This window comes from Dipteris shenzhenensis, chromosome 8, assembly GCF_047967505.1.
Source record: "Dipteris shenzhenensis isolate YYH24624 ecotype China chromosome 8, Dip_SZ_1.0, whole genome shotgun sequence".
Taxonomy (NCBI): Eukaryota; Viridiplantae; Streptophyta; class Polypodiopsida; order Gleicheniales; family Dipteridaceae; genus Dipteris; species Dipteris shenzhenensis.
The window spans coordinates 43,254,564-43,271,771 of NC_141603.1; the positions used below are offsets into that span (position 1 = coordinate 43,254,564).

General features: G+C 51.9%; 1 protein-coding gene across 1 annotated transcript in view; it reads right to left on the bottom strand.

The window, feature by feature from the left end:
- LOC147899551 (kinesin-like protein KIN-7E, chloroplastic) overlaps nt 1-17,208 on the bottom strand; it is an 89,255-nt gene that overhangs the window by 39,031 nt on the left and 33,016 nt on the right. The window lies entirely within an intron of this gene.

Consider the following 17,208-nt stretch of genomic DNA (forward strand, 5'->3'; position numbering starts at 1 on the left):
TAGGATCGGTACACCAGACCTTCCCCAAAAGGCCTACGATCCGAACCCTCTGCCATGGGAGTAGGGGGTCGATGAGTGCATCCTCTCTCTTGAGTCGTCCATCCCCCATAACCGCGAAGAAAGAAATAGAGGAGTCGACCATACGTCCTGCGACCACCAGTGGGATGCCACGGGGGGTGAACTGTCCCAGCCAACGGTCGTCACCAGGCATGAGGATCTGAGGCTCCGGTGGAACCAACCAATCAGCTGGGATCGCGCCGTCGATCTCCGTGCGGATCGCCTGGGCTCCACGAGCACCTCCAGCTGCGTCTGCGAGATCAGCCGTCTCAAAATATCTGTACGTGTCCCTCCAAACTCGAAGGGACCGGGCTGGCCCCCTCATCCAACCATCCCACCTGATATGTGATCTCTCCCCCAACTGAAGGCCCTCGGCATCTCTGACCTGATCATTCCAGATAAGTGGCTGGCGATCAATCTCCTCCTGACACCGGGGAGGGGACTGAATGAGACTGAGGTGGAGCCGCCTCCAAACCATGAGGAGGCTACGAACGAGTGGAGAACAGGGCTGAGTAAGCGGGGCGGAAGTGAAGATCCACCTGAGGGATGGGAGCCACTCTCCACCTCGTCGCGGGACACAAGAACCGACCCCCTGCTGAAGTAGCATCTTCCACATCTGCCCCCCCGGGGTCAAACCGTGGATGACTAACTTGCCTAACAAGGCCTGACTCTGCAGCTCTGGATCGATGACTCCCAGGCCTCCCTCAGCCTGCGGAAGAATAACTGTCTGCCAAGCAACCCTGGCTCTGGTATCTCTGAGGCCATCCTCCCCAGACCAAAGGAAGTTCCGAACCAGCCTCCTAAGCTGTGCCACATTGGATCTCGAGAAACACCAACAGGAAGCCACATACCAAGCCGTGGCAAGGAGGACTTGGTTGACTACCAAGGCACGACCTGCAAGGGAAAGCTTAGCAGTGCTCCAGAAAGCCAGCTTCCGTCGGATGGAATCTAGCACCAGGAGAAACTGCTGAGCTGGCGTGATGTCCAGGCCGACCTGAAAACCCAAGTATCTAGCTGTCTGTCCCCGCGGGATCCACCTGAAACCCAAAAACCTCCCCCACTAAAACGCGCCCCGGGGTCTGTGAGGAAACCAACTGATTTGTTTTAGTTGATTTTCGCACCAGCAGCCGAACAGAAGACCTCCAGGGCCATCCTCACCCTCTCCAGCATCAACTCATCGTCCTGGACATACAGGGCTGTGTCAGCCGCGTACTCCGAGTCCAAGAGCTTCGTGTCCTCTCGGAGGGGAAGGCGAACACCCCTGATCCCTGTAGACCTCGCCCGGAGGTAGTAAGTCATAGCCTCGGCGAAGAAGAGAAACAGGTAAGGAGCAAGGGGGCAGCCCTGACGCACTGATCTCTCCAAGCTAAAACGCTCACCCATCCTGCCTCCAATGATGACTCTGCTAGAGGCTGTCCTGTACAAAGCTGAAATACCCTGAATCCAACCTGCTGGGAAACCTAGCCGCTCCAGAGTCCCCTCCAGAAAGGACCAGTCCACCCGATCGTAGGCCTTCTCAAAGTCGAGAAGTAGGATGGCAAGGTGTGATCCACTGTGCTGAGCCCACTCCGCCGCCTCTGAAAAGGTGAAGACATTATCCAGGATACTGCGATCCTGAACAAAGCCTATCTGAGTGTCGTGAATGAGGTCTGGAAGTACAGGCCGAACTCTGGCACTGATCATCTTGGCTAGGATTTTGTAGGCAGTGGTAAGGAGAGTGATCGGGCGCCACTGACGGATCTCCTGTCTATCTCCTCCCTTCGGGATGAGGCAAATCAGTCCCGAGGAGAGACTCTCTGGCATATAACCACTGCTGAAAATCCTCTGAAGAGCTGCTAAGAGGGGCTGATGGATCTGGTCCCAGAAGGAGGTGAAGAATGCCCGGGATAGCCCATCCTCACCTGGGCACTTCTGTCCATCGATGGCCATCAAGGCCTCCAGCATCTCATCCGTGGTAAACGGTGCCAACAGCGTCGCCTGCATGCTAGGCTGGACCAAGGAAGGAGTGTGTCTCCACACCTCCTCACGGGCACGACGAGTGCGAGGAGCAAGCGGCTCCTGCTGAAAAAGGGTCCTGTAGAAGTCGGTGGCCAATCCCAAGACCTCTCCCGAATCCGTGACGATGTGTCCCGCCGCTGTCCTGATACTCCGAAGCTGATCACCTGCAGCTCTCTGGCCATGTGTCCTGAAGAACTCCCTGCACATCCGGTCACCCTTTCGAGCCCAGAAGGAGAGAGAGGCGTGATAGGAAAACTCTGAGCGACGCTGGAGTGTCTCCTCAAGAAGGGCTCTGGCTCGAAGGGCCTGGATCCGAAGCTCCTCCGAGCCCGGGGATGCCTGCTGGAGCCGCTGAATGGAGGCGAGGTCTCTCCAAAGGGCTCTCTCTCTACCCCACCACTCCTGTCGAACCTGTAGGGCTGCGAGCTGGCAAATCTGGCTGGACTCCTGCAACGCCTGCGCCACCAAATCAACCAAATCCGCGCACTCGCCCCAGTCTCTATCCCAAAGACCGCAAATACTGCTGCGCACGTCCTCCCTCGAGAAAATGGAGTCGGGAATCCGGCATGAGCGGGGGGGAAGGGCCTGAGCTGCCGAATCTAATGATAAGAGCACCGGCGCATGGTCGGAGAGTGTCGTCCCTGGAACTATACCGGCCTGACCGCCTCTGCTGATGGCCCAATCACTGACATAGAATCTATCCAGCCTCTCCAAGAGTCTGCCTCCTTCCCTGCGGAAACCCCACGAGAAGTCCAAGCTCCCGTGCCAACGCCGGAAGGACGGGTCTCGCCAACAGTCCCTTCCTCCTGTCGCAAAGATAAAAGAGTCCCAAGCGGACTGCTCTGCCTGAGACATACCTGTAAACTCCGGTCCTCTGCCCTGCTGGTCCTCCAAGGTCTCCAAATTGTTGAAGTCACCTCCAACAATCCAAGAATCCATGTCTGGGAGAATCCCTGTAAGTGTCCTCAAGAAGGTGGCTCTACAACAGAGATCTGTGGGGGCATAAATGTTGAGAATTCCAACTCTGGAGCCCTCTAATTCTAGGCCTACCCAAAGGGCACGACCTGGAATCAACGTGCCATGACCAAAAACTCCCTGGGCTAGCTGCTCTCCCACGGAAGTACAGACACCACCACTCCTCCCCAGTGCGCCGATCGAGGGCTCCCAATAAGTGTGAGAGCGACCAGGGAGGATCTTCCCACATCTATAGGAGTGAGCCGCCGAAAGCTTGTGTTCCTGGAGCAGAAGTACATCCAAACGTCCTATCACTGATGGCTGAAGTTCCTGTCTCAAAATGAGCTTCCTGGGACCACGGGTGCCAGAAGAATGAAACCCGTTCACATTCCAGGATACGAGGTGTAGGCTCATGGTGAGGACTGGGAGGCAGCGAACAACTGTCTGCTCGCGGTTGAGGTCGAAGAAGAAGCTGACATTTCGGAGTAGAGGCGCTGGCGCTTATGGGAAGGTTTGGAGGGGGAGGCGGGGTCGTCCTGCCCGTCCTTCAACACCTTCAGCAAAGGCGAGAGGCCTTTGGTACCATGAACGAAGGCTTTCTCGAGCCAGCTCGAGATCTCTGAGGTGGACATCCCGTAGAAGGCACACAGTTTCTGAGGCGTCCAGGCTCTGACATCTTGGGGGAGGGGCCAAGACAGGGGGGGCCTCAGGATCACAATCAGTCTGAATCGTTTGGCGGCGCAGCGCCACCGCAGGCGCACGTCACCCTCGGACCACTGAGTCTCGAGAAGCTGCCCTCCGGACGGGCCTATCCAGGAGCAAATCTGAGCATGTGTCTGCTCCCTGAGAGCCTTCCAGACCGAGTCGTCTGTCCAGGTCTCGGTGCCGTCACTGAGGAACGTGAAAGCAAAGCTAGGGCCATCCCTAGGGGCCAAGGCGGCTATCTTCCCATCCGCCCCTTTGCGGAGCAGGAAGATACTGATGTCGAGGCAAGCAGGGAAGGTCCCGAGGTCGGCCACATCCAGGTAGTCCCAGGGGCCAGATCTGTAAAAGTCGCGGGGGAGCTCTCTCTCCTGAAGCTGAGGCCCATCAGAGTCTGCCACTGAGGGGCTAGCGGACGGAGAAGCCTGCTCCGGTGGTGGTGTAGACTCCGGGTGTCCTACCAGCGGAGGGGGAGGGGGAGGAGGCTGGGGAATAGGCAGCTCAGACTCCTCAGGGGCGGCTGGCGGAGGAGAAGAAAGAGGGGGAGCGGGAACTGCCCTCGGCTGAGGAACCGTCGGAGCAGCTAGCTCTGCGGGAGAACTGAAAGAGGCGGGGGGGGGAGGGATGGGGCTGCAACTGGAACTGGGGCTGAGAAGGAGGGGGAGAAGACTGAGGAGGACGAGGGGGCTGAAGCTGCGGGTCGGGAGACAAGGGGTGCCGTTGGGGGATGGGCTGGGGCTGGATGGGGAGAGGCTGGGGAGAGGAAGAGAGGGGGACCTGAGGCTGTGGAAGGCGGGCTACCGTCGAAGAAGATGCTCTCCCATGTCCCTGGGGCGGCTGCCTATCGGGTCTCTGAGGTGCAGCTACAGGTGGGGTAACCTCTGCCTCCTTGCCTTTATCAGAAATCTTGTTGTTCTTTCCTCTTTTTCTTCTAACCTCAGTCCAGCCGCCAGCTATCTCTGGTCCGGGCTCCGGCTGCCTCTGCTCCTCCTGACATGGCTGCCCGGAGGGGGGAGGTTGGGGCGGAGAGGGGGGAGGCGGGGGAGGCCGAGAAGAGCTGGCGAAACGTGGGCAGGCAGCCGCCAGGTGTCCAAAGCCGTGACACCTCAGACACTGTCCTGGCTGTCGAGTGACTACCATGCTCTGTCTGGGTGATGCTGCCGGCACCTGTCACGATCTCGATCACTGCCGGGAGAGTCGCAGGATCCGCCACAGCCACACGGACTCGGGGGGCTCCTGCCGTAGTCACCGCATCGGCGAAAGTATCGTGCATAACCCAACCGAAGTGGGACCCCAGGTCCCTAACAATCGGCCGCAGCTCAGCAGCAAGACCAGGAAAAACTAGCGTCACTGGATGGCGAGGTATACGGAACCGGGCATCAAAATCTGCTGCGCTGAATCCACGGTACCACGGGACTATCATGATAATCTTTCCGTCCACTGACATGGGGGAGCCAGCAATCAAGTTGCTCGTAGCTTTCGCACTGGAGAGTTTAAGCCAGAAGATGCCCCTTCCCATAAGGGCCACCTCCTCAATATGGCCGTCCTCTAGCATGAGAGTGGACTGGAGCCAGTCCCTGATGGCTGATCTGGAGGGGGAATGTCCAATGACTCTGCCATAGACTGAGGTAAGAGGGCGGGGGGGAATGGAGGGGCGGAGGGGGCGGGGTGGGGCGAATGAACGGGGGGGGGGGGCAGGGGTGAGGGCGGGAGGGGAAGGCGGAGGTGGAAGGGGAGGGCGGAGAGGCGGGAGGGGGCGGGGCGGGAGGCGAGGGGTGAGGGGACGGACTGGCGGCGGGGGTGAGCGGAGTGGAGCGAGGGGGTAGCGGGCTGGGGCGGTAGCGGGGCGGGCTGGGGTGGTAGCGGGCTGGGGCGGGGGTAGCGGGGCGGGGGTAGCGGGCTGGGGCGGAGGGGGGTAGCAGGGCGGGGGTGAGCGGAGGGGGTAGCGGGGCGGGGGTGAGCGGAGGGGGTAGCGGGGCGGGGGGTGTGGAGCGAGGGGGTAGCGGAGTGGAGCGGAGGGGGTAGCGGGGCGGGGGGGAGCGGAGGGGGGTAGCGGACGGGGGGGTGGAGCGTGGCGAGGGGGACGGGGCGAGGTGGGGGTGAGGGGGGAGGTGAGGGCGGAGGGGTAGGGGCGGGAGAGGCGAGGCAAGGAGAGGCTAGGGGGAGGTAGAGGTACGGCGGGGGAGGGGGGGAAGCTCGCAGGAGCTCGAGCAAAGTCACTCTCTGTGCTTGATTGTACAAGCTACAATTAGGAAGCTACAACTTTACATGGAGCCAATGCTGCAATACGTGGGGACTTGGCTCATTACGTGGGTGGCATGAAGGATTTTCCAGAAGGAGTTGATGCTGCGTTATAGAGGAGGAGCGCAGACTGTAGAGAGGGGGAGAGAGGCTTTCCAAAAAGCAGGAGAGAGACGACTCTGGTTTTTTTTAAGAAGAGAAGGAGGTGTGCACTGATTGCACGTCGCTGGTGATCTATGATGCCTTCTGTGCTGATTGTGAAAGAGAGCTTTGCTTGCTTGAGGCGCACGTACAAAGCTTGCCCCCCCCCTTCGATGGATTTCTGTCGTTGGTATTTGAAGAGCTGCTGATAGCTTGTTCTTGAGGTGAACGAGAATTTGAGGAGAAAAGCCAAAGGATTGCGCAGGAGACTGCTCATACACTGAGGAGAGATGGCTGCGTATGTGAAGACAATGCTGATTGGAAAGTCGCCCATACGTGTGGACAAGGAAGGGTGAGGACCTGTTCGACTGAAGTCTGGAGGATCTTGGATGATCTGCAGGAGTTGTGGCTCATTCCTATCGCTTGTGGTACCATAGATGTGCATTATTCCTGTCTGACTGAGTCTTGTTCATCGTGTCACTTGTGCCATCTCAGTTGAGAGTCTTCCTGGTGTCTTTGTGCTTGTTCGTGGCCTGTTGAGGGTATCATCTCAAGTCATTGTGGTCCAGGTACATGCTCTGGGCGTTGTGCATTTGCTCTATTTCTATTGGAGCCCATCTTGCTAGTCTGATCCCATCATCTACAGAGCTAATTGAATTATGGTGATTTGCTGGTTGTTTATTTCTCTCCTTTTGCTTTCATGAATGTTACTCCTGGCTGTCTGAGGCATCACCATGCCTGCTGAACTGGTAAACATTACCATGGAATGAAAAAGAGTTGCTTCACACCCGTCCTGTCTTCAGTTGCATAGGTTTTTCACTAGGTTTCCTACCACTTTTCTTTCATCACCGTTTGGTCTGACCTGGGGGGCTTCTTGGAGACATACACAGATAGAGACATTATCTTCTACACCGAGACACATGAGAGCCCAAAGAGAGGACTGCCCACAGTGACAGGGTATACATGGGAGTCAGCTCATAGGAAGGAATTGAGGAGAGATAGTAGTGTATGAGGCTCTTGAGGCGTGGCTGCCCTTTTTAACACACACTTGAGACCACTCATATCTGTCGTACAAAGAGAGGAGCATGCACGCCATATGTGGATATGAGTCCAGCTACCAGAAGCCCGACCGATCTTCATTGCAGTGCACTACTTCCCCCTAGACATGTCATCATATGCACGAGAGGTCACGACACAGCCCATATGAGACATACATGATGACATCATAGAGTTCCCCAAGCAGGGAGGTACCCTCCTTTTGGGGGACTTCAATGTACGGACAGGAGATAGACAAGTGGGTCTACTAGACTTCGCATATGAGAGAGATCCCCATATGGTTCCGGAGCTAGATGCAACAGAGCTCGGAATACTGAGACACTCCGCATATGCCGCACATGTAACAAGGTATGGGAGACATTTACTTGAGTCAGGGGCAGTCCATGACCTCATCATCTATAATGGTCTTCAGAGATGGCCATCACCTGGGGCACTCACTTGTTTCCCACATGGTTGGGGAACAAGCATAGTGGACTACGTACTCGGCCCATTAGCCTTTGCCTTGCAGATACACGACCTCATTGTACCCCCTCTCCACCTCGGAGCTGACCACTCATACTCACATAGACTTCGTATCAAAAACGGCAGAGCAGAGCACCTAACCAGGGAGAGGCGCATATGCACATTATGTGACATGCAGGAGGTTGAGACAGAGGAGCATTTCATCTTCATATGTCCTGTTTACTATGAGATCCGAGGGCGTTTCTACTGCCTCTTCAGATATAGTTACGAAATTTTGGCCCAATTCCTCTCCTACCCAGACCAGAGATGTTTGGCAGGCTTCATTCATGAGGTACTCAAACACCCCGAGAGGATACTTCAAGCGCAGAGACAGGAGCAGACTTCTTCCTTGGCTGATCCTTCTCAGAGATCTATCACAGAGTTTTTTCAGCCAGATCACATGGACCCCCATGAGATGAGGCCTCGACATGACCGTGACCAAGAGCCAGTGACCCCATAGCTCAAACGGAGGGTTGACACACAGATTACACTTGGGGATATCCCCTCCCTGTTTAGAGTCAAAGCCCAACCGACAGGGGTTACTGTAGCCCTTGTTAGGCGTAGATTTATGACCAGGAGACGTGCCAGGGGCACACCCATGAGTGGCCGACAACACTCTATCGCCGATTCCATGCCTCCATTGCCTCATCCACCCTAAACGTGTGCGCGTGCGAGAGAGAGAGAGAGAGAGAGAGAGAGAGAGAGAGACAGAGAGAGAGAGAGAGAGATGTATTAACATCCGCAGAAGGCCTCGCAGGCCTATGGGACAAAGTGCACAAAAAGAAGACTTATACAAGCCTCAATGGGCTGGGGCAAAGGGCACGCTAGGGCCATTGCTGAGTACTAATTCACACAAAGGGAAAGCCACCCATCCCCATCATGGAATTGGCCTTCTGGCGCACATACACCTTATCACTCCATTATGGAATGTGCACACTGCATTGCGTTGACTCCATAATAGGAGAGCAAGGACCACGAGCGGCTACAAACCAAGCATTTTGCAGATGGATAGGAGGTCGTGGACCTGATCCTAGCACAGATGTTCAACCATGCTATGTGCTATGGCTTCCCCCCTTCTTGGAGTACCACTACATAGTGCCGATACACAAAGCACGGGTTTCCATGGGTACTGGAAACTAATGCATTCTCATGATTGGTCACACAGGCTAAGATTTATGGGTCGGTACTAGATAGAGAGATCAATATACACACAGAGGCACAGGGGTAGAGAGCTTTGGGATAGGCTGGATTCCGGAGATAGCACTCTCCTCTAGACTGCCTCTTCACTCTACAGGCCATCATAAAAGATGTGAGATAGAGATCCTAGAAAGTCTACACTTGCTTTGTATACTTTCGAAAGGCCTTTGACACAGTCCCACGCTTTCGCATGATTAGGAGACTTCAGAAGTCGCAAATCCCAGTAGTCATGATTTAGGAGGTGATGCTATATGCGTTAGTCAAAGGGAAATATGCATATGTTCTATACGCCACAGATTTGGGGGGGGGGGGGGGGGGGGAGTGCCAGCAGTTCCCCACCAAGATCCAGCTCTATCATGATCACTGCTTGAGAGTACCAGAGGATGCAGTGATTATCAGACCCCAGTACCTGGAGGACAAATGAGTCTCACATGCAAATGAGGATTGCCATTGGGCAGCTATGGATATCGTTCCACCTGGCGAGGATTGAGACGAAGAGAGCCACAAGCACACCTAGAGAGTAGCACATCTATAGGCTATGCACACTAGAGGAGGTGGAGACAAAGGAGCACATCTGTAGGCTATGCACACTAGAGGAGGTGGAGACAAAGGAGCACTTTTTATGTACATGCCTACTCTACTATGAGATTCGTGGATGATACCACTGCCTTCTTTAGGAGGGGCACGGTTTAAGACCTTTTCTCAGCTGATCCAATTTCATAATCAGGTTTGCATTGGTCTCACCTAATCGAGATGTCACGACATAGAGAGACCTAATGAGAGAAATCAGACAGCAAGAGGGTGATGGTGGCACAAAGGACAAAGCTAGACTGGACACAGTGACATGTCACAAGCTTCCAAATGTTTGAGTCAAGCCCAAGGCATAGTGGAGTGGAGGAGCAGCAGCTAGCTGAAATGAGGGTAGAGTGGATTAGTGGGAGAGACGATGTGGAGTTGTGGAGCCAAAAGCCTGCTGGGAAACAGTAGGGAGCTGGTAGTTGTATCTGTTGAAAAGATATGGATTCCAGACATTTTTACCCCCAAGAGGTCCCCTGTGGAAACTCTGTCCCCACATCCCAATTTTTACAGATCCTCGAAGATATATGAGGCAATGGTTAAATTGCAGAATGAAAACACCTTGCTAATCAAAGATGTCAATCAGTTGAAGGAAATCATGAATGAGCTGTCCCAGAAGATGCTAGCAATGGAAAGCAAAACAGAAACGGGGTACACCAAAGTAAGCAACATGGAGCAGAAAATAGAACAGAAAATGATGTAGCCCCCACGATGCCAAAGCCATGAGATATCATCAACACCATTGATGATTTGGTGGATAGCAAAATGGATGAAATAACGTTCAAGCAGAGAGAACATAAGAAGGCAGCAGGACAAGGTCCTCAACCTCTGAACTGTAGGATGAGGACATGCAAAAGTCCTCACCCATGTCTTCCAAAAGACTATGCACATCTCAGCAACAAAATGGTAGGATGCCTTTAGAGTGGAGAGGAAAGGTGACAATCCAAGGCAAATACTTGTTAAATTTCAGAAAACACTATCCCACTTTAAAGTGCTGAACCATAAGCATCACCTCAAGGGACACATATGAGGATCTTACAAGGAGCCAATACTCCCAAAAGCTCAAGGAACTTGATAACAACAATACTGCAAGAAACAGACAAAAATTTGCTTTACAAAGAGCAAAGGAAGGACATGGGTATGCCCTTTTGCAACTGGTACGACCAGGAATGCAAAACAGCAAATAAGACTTGGAAAACAACAAATACAGCGAGGAAAGAGTCCAAGGGGTAAGAAGCAAGGAAAAAAGGTTTTTCAAGAGAAAACAACTTGAAGTTTCGAGGAGCTTAAAAAGAACCCCAGAAAGTTTTTTCAGAAGCCACATGGCAGCAAACGTCAGGAGAGGAAATCATCATGGGAAGACATTATACGATTTGTCAAGGACCTCTACGAAAGAGATGGGAAAGATCACCCATGATTTCTCTATAAAAGCAGCAAATGACACCCAAAGAAGATGCAGGGAAAGGTCTGAAGAAACTAGTAAACAGGAAGGTTAGGGGAGGAGAAAAGACAAAGGGAATGCTCACCAAAGCTCATGAATAAGGATCTAGAGGAGATTTCCCCTCAAAACGGCAGCTTAAACCACAAAATAATCATGGTGAGCAGTCTAATGGACAAACTGTAATGCACCATCATTGAAAATCAGTACATGGGCGGAGGCACAAGGAATTAGAGCACCACCCCAGGTAGGGTTCCCTCCCAAGCATCCACAGTGTATCATTTAGTCACCATAAGAGTGGCAAAGAAGGGAGCCGCGAATAAGAAAGGGTCTGTCTACTGCTGTTTTGTACACTTCAAGAAAGCCTTCGACACAGTTTCACGTAAAAAGCTATGGGAAAGACTAGAAGCTCCAAGTTCCTATACCAACAATACGAGATGGATCATGCTTCAAGGGAAAGGCCATCATAAGTAGCGACATAGGGGTCAAGCAAGGCTGTCCGCTCTCGCCGACTCCCTTTGGTTTTTATATCGATAAATTGGAAAAATGGATGAGAATAACCAACAGAGGATGGGTTGCAGGACATGCTTTACTATTGCTCATCTATGCAGATGACATACTATCTTCACAAAAGACAAGATGGACATGCAAGCACACTTGGATGCACTAGGCAAATTTTGCGGACACTCAGGCATGCAGGTCAACATAGCCAAGACAAAAGTAATGGTAATTGAGACTCAAAATAAACAGATGGACTTCACATTCAAAGGGGAGCCTTTGGACATAGTGAAGATAATTACAAGTGGAATGCATGTGTGGAAAGGAGAATTTTGAGAGGTTTAAAAGCTCTATACCGATTTCAAAATAAGTGCAGGAAGGCACACCTATGGAACCGGGAAATGAGAAAGTTTATATGTACCATGCTTGTGCAAACAGTGATCCTCTATGGATGTCCAGCATGGGCACTAGGGCTCTCTACATGTAGCTTATGGAGAAGAATAGAAACATTACATAAACACTTTCTCACAGGAGAGCTAGGGGTCAAGGTACAGGCACCTTACCCCATTTTACTCGCTGAGACTAGTATGATACCTCTCAAAGGGGAGATGTTATGCCAACACATGGTCTACCTCAACAAGATTGAGAAGATCAATGCAAGCAGGAGACCACACAAAGCAATGGGGCCTACACAGACCACTGGATGGCACAAATAGGGAAGGAAATAAATGGAGTGATGGGGTATAGAGGCTGCAAATATACCAGAAGATATAAGTGAAATCATGAATTTAGTAATGCAGAAATTGCTATAGAATCTATGGCAAGACCTGGGGACAAAAATGCAGTTTTACAAACAGGAAATTAATCCGATGGACAGATATGAAATGCAAAATACCTCGGGAAGATATATCAATATTCAAAAGGCATTTAATCTGCAAAATAAGAACCAGCTCACACGACCTATAGAGGTGGAGCAGGTGTGCAAGACCTAGGATCCCAAGAGATGCAAGAATCTGCAAAATCTGCCCACAGGGGAGGTAGAAAATGAGCAGCACGTGCTCCTAAAATGTCGACCCTATGCACAAATCAGAAAAAATATGTAGTGACAGCAGGAAACACCTGAAAACCCTGTTGGAACAACCATCCAAAAAGCTGGGGAGCTACCTAAAGAAGCGTTGGAATACCACAGCAAAGTCCTCGGGCTAGCACACAAGTTAGCTAAGCAAGTCCTCACGGGTCACAACATAGCAACCTTTGTAAGGATTTCTGTCACCAGATGTAAGAGATTACAGGAGAAAACACCTGAAAACCCTGTTGGAACAACCAGCCAAAAAGCTGGGGAACTACATAAAAAAGTGTTGGAGCAGCAAAGTCCTTGGGCTAGCCCACAAGTTAGCTGAGCAAGTCCTCACAACATGGCAAGCTTTGTAAAATATTCCTTTCACCGATGTTAAAGACCAACAGTGGTCAACAGTCCCGTAGATCCTAAAGGGTCTCAAGCAGACTTTACTACAATCAGATTGAGGGACCATCCACAGATTCACATGGATGAGGACCTTACAGCTCTTCAGTGGGAGGAGCATAGACGTCTCATTGCACAGAGGGATGTTGCCCGTCGTGAGGGCAAGTGGGCCGTGATCAGAGAGGGCAGACTTTTGATAGGAGCTATGCGATCTAGACCGGCTGGAGCCCACAGTTGACGACACGAGGCCTATGGGACACGTAGTCTGCCAGATAGCTTGAGTTTCGCAGTTTGGAACTGTAATGGTTCCCTCACAGCTCAGCCTGGCAACTTACGAGAGGCCTTTTTTGATCAGGACATCGTCTTCTTTACAGAGACCCATGAGAGCCCAGAGAGAGGCTTGCCGCAGGTGACAGGGTATGCCTGGGAGTCTGTCTTTCGACAGCAGACTAGACGATCAGGAGGAGTCAGAGGATCTGGCGGTGTGGCAGTTCTTTATAGAGAGCATCTTAGATCGATACTCACAGTCATGAGCAGAGACCATCGGGCCAGATATCTTTGGGTACGGATCAGGAGACCCCCCCTGAGAGACTTGTTTATTGCAGTATGCTACTTTCCCCCGAGACAGTCTCGTTATGCCTCAGATGGACCAGGACAGTCACCTTTTGAGGATTTGTCAGCCGATGTATTGGAGTACTCACGCCGCGGAGAGGTCATCCTTTTAGGAGACTTCAACGCGAGGACATCAGACAGACAGGCAGAGATTTTGGACTTTGCTGAGGATCCACTCTTAGTTCCAGCTGCCCCAGATGAGAGTTTTCCACGCTTATCTTCAGATAGAGGGGTAGAGGTGACAGATCAGGGACATCGCCTATTGGAGCTTCTCTCATCGCACGGCATGGTCATTTATAATGGACTTCGACAGTGGCCGCATTCATCCACAGCCACATGTTTTCCCTTCGCGGGTGGTGGTACGAGCGTCATTGATTACGTCTTGGGTCCCCCGACTTTAATCCCTTTTGTACATAACCTCACAGTCGACCCTTTTATGCCTTCAGCCGATCATGCACGTCTGCACTTTATTCTTACCCAGATTCCTCATGCCCCCCCTTCTAGACATCATGAGCGTCAGCCATACTATGAGGTTCATTTTGACCACCAGTTTGATGATATTTATAGCCAGCACCTAAGTGGTCTTCTCCGTCCGCACCTTCTCGATGCCCTACCCTCCACACAGGATCGGTGGGACCTTGTACATACCTCCATCATCTCAGCAGCCCACAAGTCCTTCCCCGTCACTTGCCACACATCCAGTCCTCCACCAGTCGGTCTTGTGCCTTGTAATGGATGGTATGATGAGGAGTGTAAAGAACTCCGCAGGAAGCTTCGCCTTGAGACACAGGAGAAGTCTCCCCTCCTCATTGAGACCAAGAAGAGTTACAAGCGTTTGGTGCGACGCAAAAAGTGCCAATTTCTAGCCCGGAATGAGGAGGAGCTGAGAAGTTTACTTTTCAGCTGTGATTCCAAGGAATTCTGGAAGAAATTCCTTCGCTTGAAATCTCAAACTCCTCTTACAGACCCGCAGGTTTGGCTTGCCTATACTTCCACTTTATATGATATTCCAGACCAGCCACAGATCGACTTATCCCATGTGCCTAGACCCACCTCCTCTGCCTTATTCTCATCCAATAGTGTCCGAGCAGCAGCTCATCGTTTGAAGACTGGGAGAGCTAAGGACCATGATGGATTGCAAGCGGAGTATGTAATCCATGGGATTGATGCCTTAGCTACAGTCCTCTCCCGTCTTTTTAACGAGTCCATTTGTACAGGTCTTCCACCTAGTTGGCTAGAAAATACCATAGTACCCATACACAAGTCGGGGGATCCTTTGGAGGCGTCGAACTACAGGACCATTATGATTGGCCATGTCATGGCCAAGATTTATGCGACCATTCTAGAAGGACATATAAATGACCATGCCGAGGCGACAGGCATGAGAGCTAGAGGGCAGGCAGGATTTCGTGCAGAGCACTCGACTCTAGATCATATCTTCACACTCAGGGCTTTGATTGAGGAGGCGAAGTCACGTAAGCAACGGCTCTATTGTTGCTTCGTGGACTTCAAAAAGGCATTTGACACTGTGCCGCGTTTCAGACTCTTCCAGCGACTTCGTGACTTGGGATTCAATGGGGAGATTCAATGGGCGATCATGGCCTTGTATGAGAGAGTCACAGGTAGAGTCAGGACACGGGCGGGGCTGCCGGCGGAAGTACGCAGTACGATAGGGGTGAAGCAGGGGTATCCTTTGTCTCCGACACTCTTTGGTCTCTATATCGATGAGTTAGAGATGTACATACAGACGATGGGTGGTACAGGTTCTTTACTGGCAGGATCCACGATACCGATTCTCCTCTATGCAGATGACGTGGTTCTTATTTCTTCCTCCCAGCAGGGTTTACAGGCACATCTCCATGCACTCCACAGCTTTTGTCAGGACAGAGGGTTGTCTGTAAACCTTGGGAAGACCAAAGTCATGGTCTTCAACACGTCATACCAGGTTTATAGGAGAGGCGAGTTCTCTTTCACATTTGATGGGCAGGAGGTGGAGCTAGTTAGGGAGTATACATATTTGGGTGCCACATTTAGAGGTCCAGTCTTCACCATGACGCATGCAGCACGAGATAGGATCAGTAGAGGGTATGCCGCCTTGGCTCTTCTCGAGAGGCAGTGTGCACAGTCACATTTTCAGCATCCCGACACGAAGTCCTTACTTTTCGATACGCTGGTGAGACCTGCAGTCATGTATGCTAGCCCCTTTTGGGCAGGAGATCTTAGGGTTGCAAATTGGAGACGAGTAGAGAGGTTACAGATCATCATGTTCTCCAGATTGATCAGAGCGAAGCCCACGGTACCGCATCAGATTACGTTCGCAGAGTTCGGAGCTACACCCCCAGCGCTAGATGCAGCATTTCAGTCAGTTACGTACTTGCATAGGATCAGGGCGCTCGGAGACTCAACAGCAGGCAGAGCACGATTACCGTGGCTAGCACTGACATCCTCGCAGATGTTAGCGGAGAGAGGTCATACTTTTTGTTGGTACCACACACTCTCCACATGGCTCACCTCGCTGGGCTTGGATATGGATAGGCTGCCACCATTTCGATACAGCATAGATGCCCCTCGCCTCCCTCTCACTCGACATGAGCTCAGCCAGGTTATCAGGGCAGATTTGTTGCAGCTACACACGTTTCGCACTTGGGTTCATCCCACGGAGCTTCCTACGAAGATGGCCACATATCGTGACCATTTTCTCAGGATTTCAGAGGATGGCTTCATCATATCCCCAAGATATATCGGCCTTCATATGTCGCACTCACTCAGGATTGCCTTGGGCCAGCTCAGGGTATCTTCCCACAGATTAGACGTTGAGGCTGGCAGGATGCGTCGTACAGCTACCGGACATAGACCCAGGCGAGAGACTAGGATATGCCCTTGTTGCACTATGGGGGAGGTGGAGACTGAGGAGCACTTTGTTTGCAGATGCCCTTTATATTATGAGATCCGTGGCAGATTTCACTGTTTATTTGGGCACGGATTTGGACCTCTCTCTCGGATTATGGAGTATGAGGATCAGTATTGCTTAGCGTTGTTCATCAGGGAGATCACCAGATACAGAGAGAGATTCCTCAGAGAGCACCGTCGCATCCCTGCCAGAGACCTGGTTATTCATGAGGAGCAGGACGAGGCGCAGGACCATGAGCACAGAGATAGCCCATCTTGCCAGAGAGCACCGATGGTTCCACCCCGAGGATGTACATATGACATGATCCGGCAGCACCGCAGGATGATCTTACACAGAGGCCGTACCCGTCGCTTTATTTCTAGACGACGGAGGATGATGGCAGATTTTCGGAGGAGATTGCTCCATGGAGACTTGGCACCGCCAGCAGCCCATTTGACACTTGCCCAGATCTTCACACTCATGGCAGGAGGCATGGTCGATGGCCATGACTTCCATCATTTCTTTGGATCACAGACCCCTTAGGGAAGACGATGTTCCTCATATTTCATATTTTACATTTTGTATCTAGGCAATTTTGGTACTCTATTTCATTTCATTTTGTACCTAGGATTTTTGTAGCCATTTTTGGCATCTTAGCGGTATTACGATGAGGCCACCTAGTTGGCGCATCGTTGATGATGTATTTTCCTTTCGGATGATTTTGTGTCCCATAGGCCATGTATGGCCTTCCGTGGACCTTTAATAAAATTTCTTTCTTTCTTTCTTTCTCTCTCTCTCTCTCTCTCTCTCTCTCTCATTCCTCATAAAATGAAGGAATGCCTTGAGGAAAGGCACCTTGTTTCCTTCATAGAAACATTGTGAGTG